The sequence below is a fragment of the Rutilus rutilus genome (assembly GCF_951802725.1).
Source record: "Rutilus rutilus genome assembly, chromosome: 20".
NCBI lineage: Eukaryota > Metazoa > Chordata > Actinopteri > Cypriniformes > Leuciscidae > Rutilus > Rutilus rutilus.
Genome location: NC_140225.1, coordinates 13251054 through 13255688, shown reverse-complemented (window position 1 = coordinate 13255688; position 4635 = coordinate 13251054). Strand labels below are relative to the sequence as shown.

Here is a 4635-nt window from a genome sequence, read left to right as displayed (position 1 = left end):
CGTTTTATGGAGGCTCCCTTCCTGCGCTGTGATCGGACTGGATTTCAAGACTGTTGTAGTTTGGGTTTGGTTTAATTTGAGGGCTCATGGAATTGAGGGGAGGACTCATTTATTGCGCGCACCATCACGGACACACTTTGACTGTGGAGGACAGCTCATGACGCGCACAGGAAGCAGGAAAAAAAAAAAAATCGAGACCATTTTTGTTGTTTTCTAGTTTTTATGAAATTGTCAATCTGTCTTTTTCTGGTTAAAGGTGCAATGTGTAAAGATTCAACCCGCTTTCCGTAAGGGTCCCTGGTGTGTTCTGAAGGAGAACCGAGGCATTGTACAGAACGTGACTGCTGGATTCACATACTGTAGCACTGGCTGCTAACAAATCTAAAACGTCTTCAATCACAAAACAAATGTTTCTCAGCCACATTTTTCTCAGTAATCATTTATTCCTTAATTCTATGTAGCCTTTATTTACGTCGCCAAGTGTATTATGTAAAATAATCATGGTAATAACCTGGTAACTCCAATCAGAGGCTGATCTGAAGCTTTGCTCCTGTCTTTAGGTTTTGAGCAAAGGTGGATGTGTGTATTACTCCTCATCTTCCATGATTTCTTTTGACTTTGTGCAGTATGTGTTCTGGATCATAACATGGGCATTGGAAAGTCTCCTTTCCTGCCTCCTTAAAGTCCTGGATGTTTTATTCAAGATCAGTCATGATCCTCAGCAGCTTTGGCCAAACCTGGCACATTATGTCATTACTTGAGCATCCTCATTCTTCTTCTGTTCCTGGTTAAAAGTTACTGCCTTTGTTATCCATGATACTGTAAAGAAAATGTGAGTTTTTTTTGTGTGTGTGCTAGTGTGTTTCTAAGCAGCTTTCAAAATGCGCATTTGAGAAGCATATGGACTCACAATGGAGAAACGCAACACGGTTTTTTTGTTTGTTTGTGTGTCCTTTTAATTACCATTTAATTCATCACCCGAAATACTTTTTCACAACCAAACCTTGTAAATGATTGTGGTACTTAAGTTGATTTTAACAGAAATTATTACTGTAAATCCAACAGACAAAGAAGCCTGTGATATGTGAAACCGAATCAGTTAACCCACCTACCTTTCATGTATAACGCCGTAGCATTCTGACTAACTTATTGTAGGCTAGGAAATCCAGACTAAATGAGTCCCTGACTGCCTTTCGGTCAGCTCTCCTCATGTATCAGCAGTAAGTGTTATGTTAATCTTATACTTGTATATGTTCGATTCGTCTGCACCACCCTGTGTTGTCCCAGAATCGCAGTTCTCCATTAGTGAGTATGAAGACGGCAACAGAAACACATGGAAGACTCTTTGTCTTGATGCTTCAGAGTCTGGGCAGAGATTGTGTGGCCTTTAGGATGAAAATCAGTCCACCATACCTGTATTTGATTGTCCGTGTTCTGTGGCGTCATCAGGTTTCCTGTAGACAGATGAGTCTGCTGGACGGGAAAGCAGGTGTAGATGTGGACTGCACTTTTTGCCATTGCGAATCACGCCACCTTTCTCCATTTAAAGGAGAGGCCTATGAAATGGTTTAAAGTTTGGGCTTTGAACAATTCTTTTTTTTTTTTTTTAAGAACACAGCCAAATTTGGAGCAATATATGATGGCTAATCTATGAATTGGATGAAATGTTTACATAGCACAGTGTGCCAAAGTCAGTTGCTGTTTGATTGAATATGGAAACACTTCTTCTCCAGACTAGGACTGTTTCATTTTTAGTAAATGAAGGACATGTGACCCCACCTTTTTTGTCTCTTTAGTTTCCTCGAAAGCCAATTTTAGGAAGATCTTGATGTTGCATTAAACGGGAAAGGAAACAGCATGGGGTCAACAGTTGTAATAGTGTATATGTGTGTATATACAGTATGTATGTCCATGCATGTACATTTACACATTCAGTTCAGTTATAGTGATTTGGTCAACTGTACAGCGCTTGTGTTTGTTCATTGTTTTATAGATATTGCAAAAGTTTGAATGACGGGAAATAATTAACTTAAATAAAAAAATTATATACATATCCAGTGTCATTTAGTGTTGTCACATATTAACAAAACTAAAAGGAAAAAAAAATTGCATAAAAATCAGGGTTATGTTCTACTTCGAGGACCATTAGAATGTTTGCATTGTAAATTATATTTATATTTACAGTATGTGACACAGTAAAAAATACTGTTTTGCATTTTTTAAATTAAAGGTAGTACAACAAATGCTACAATAATTTCATTTACGAATATTTTTTCTTTCATGTTATAGAAATATGAATTGACAGGCTGTAGTAAGTACTGCTTTTAATTTTAATCATGTATTATTAAAAAATGTATTACACAAATTTAAACCTAAAAGTTTTGTAAAAAACTTCAACTTCTCATCAAAAACGAGACCATACTAGATGCGTTTATTATAATGTATGGGGAAAATGTGCTTCATTGCCCTGAAAATAATGTAACAATGCAAAAAAAGTTCCATCGGTATACTTTATTTTCTTTAATTTACTTAATTTATTTAATTCTTTTGGTGTGAAATATGACCTTTCAAAATTTGAGATTAAAGGGATAGTTCACCCAAAAATGAAAATGTTGTCATCACTTACCCTCAAACCTGAATGAGTTTCTTTCTTCTGTTGAACACAAAAGAATATATTATTTAAAAAAATGTTGGTAACCAGACAGTTGACAGTAGCCATTGACTTCCATAGTATATATATTTTTTTCCTACTATGAAAGTCAATGGCTATCTTCAACTGATTACCAACATTCTTCAAAGAGAGAAACTAATACAGGTTTGGAACAACTTGAGGATGAGCAAGTGATGACAAAATTCTCATTTTTGGGTGAACTAACCCTTTAACATGCTTCTCTTATTAGTGCACTGAATGTTGCAACCAAGACTCTAGGGGGATTTTTTTTTTATAAACAACATTTATTAGTGTGCAAATTAGTGTAAACTCACATAGAGGCAGGGAGGTGAAGCACACAGTGAGGGTGAACATTACAGATAACACAGATACTCTCACATACAGCTTAATCATTTCAACATTCACAGTGAGAAGACAAGTGAAGCTACATCAAGCATTTTACAGCAAGACACGGCACATTCACAACATTCATACATGAAAATAGATACATGTCCAACACTGGGTTCTTGTTAAACTGATCATATATTAAGGAATTTGGTCCAGTAAATAAGTATTCACAGACTATATAGTTGACATAGCTGTTCTGTTATTAAAAGGACAGGGTTTTTTTTTAACCTGCTATCATGCCACATGAAGCTGGCCCTAAGGTATAACTCACAATGTTAGTGGGCCAATGTAAAAGCAGGTATTTTGCTAATTGGAAGGTTTTTTTTTTCTTTCTTCTTTCCTAATGCACTGCACCAGCAAGAGCTTTCATATTTTCTGGCTTACAGAGTATGTTCTTGGCAGAGATGTCCATAGCACCCGAACCGATCTCCTACTATATATTGCACAGTAGATGTTATAGTTACAAAACCCTGAGGTCACCCAAGATAAGGTCAAACATCTCTCTCACGCCATTACAGTTCTCTGTCTGCCTGATTAAAATAAATCCCACTGCAGTACAAACACGGATATGCAATCTCAAAATCATCTGTTGCAGTTTATATAAGCACAGATGGCAGTTAACGCCTGGATTGAACTTGTTAGTATATTGACTATGTATTTGTAGATTAGATTAGTAGTAGAAAAATATTACAATAAAGTGAAATAAAATGTTTGCAACATTCATGACAAAACAGAACACTATGAGCACACCTACAGTAGCCTATAAGTGATACAACATTGCTTTTGTCTCAATTTAAAACGAAAGATGCAAGTATAAAATATGGCGTATCTATCGTTGTGGTAAAATTACTGCAGCTGACATTACAAGGTAGACGTTTTGTACAGATTTGTATTGACTGAAACCAAAGCTTCAAAAGAATATTTTTTTAAGTGACGTTCAGTAGTTTAAGCCTACATCCAAATTGGTTCGTTAGTCTGCAGCGTTTCACTCGTACAAAGAAAAACTGCAGGGCGATGGCACAGTTAACTGTAAATAAAAGAAAAGCCAAGGAAATAATAAGCATGTCTGGAACGTTTAAAACACAAATTCACTGAGATGTTTGACTAAATATATTACCTGAGGGAAATCTTCTAGAATGAATCTGCTTCAGTTCTTTGAAGGGACAAATTACGCCATGCGCTGCGAATGTATCTGTCATTATTACCGTTACAATATAGCGGCATGGAGAATTGATCTTATAGATTCTGGAACAACAAAACACCACATAAATCCACCGAGTTACAGGTAGAGAAACATTCTAGTTAAAGTATTTTATAATTCCATTCATTTTCCTTTTATTCATTCGCATCTATGCCCCTAGATAATCAATTAAAATGACACATAATAAAAATATATCAATGAATTAATAGAAATCATATTTACATTATTTTTGGTATACTACTGTTACTGTATATTGGGCCTTTTTACTAGATTTACAATAATTTCATTGACAAAATTATATGTATCTTAATGAAAGGCAGACAAATGATTTTATATGTTATGTTGAAATCAGATTTGATGGGAAATATTTGGGATA

At 35.4% G+C, this 4635-nt stretch overlaps 1 protein-coding gene across 2 annotated transcripts in view; it reads left to right on the top strand.

Annotated features, from left to right (window-relative positions):
• The window catches only part of galnt2 (UDP-N-acetyl-alpha-D-galactosamine:polypeptide N-acetylgalactosaminyltransferase 2), an 80829-nt gene extending 78778 nt beyond the window's left edge, over positions 1-2051 (top strand). For both annotated transcript variants that reach the window (XM_084390599.1, XM_084390598.1), the window contains exon 16: positions 1-2051. This exon is cut by the window's left edge and continues 588 nt beyond it. The gene's annotated coding sequence lies outside the window, so the exon portion shown is untranslated.
• The last annotated feature ends 2584 nt before the right edge of the window (positions 2052-4635 follow it).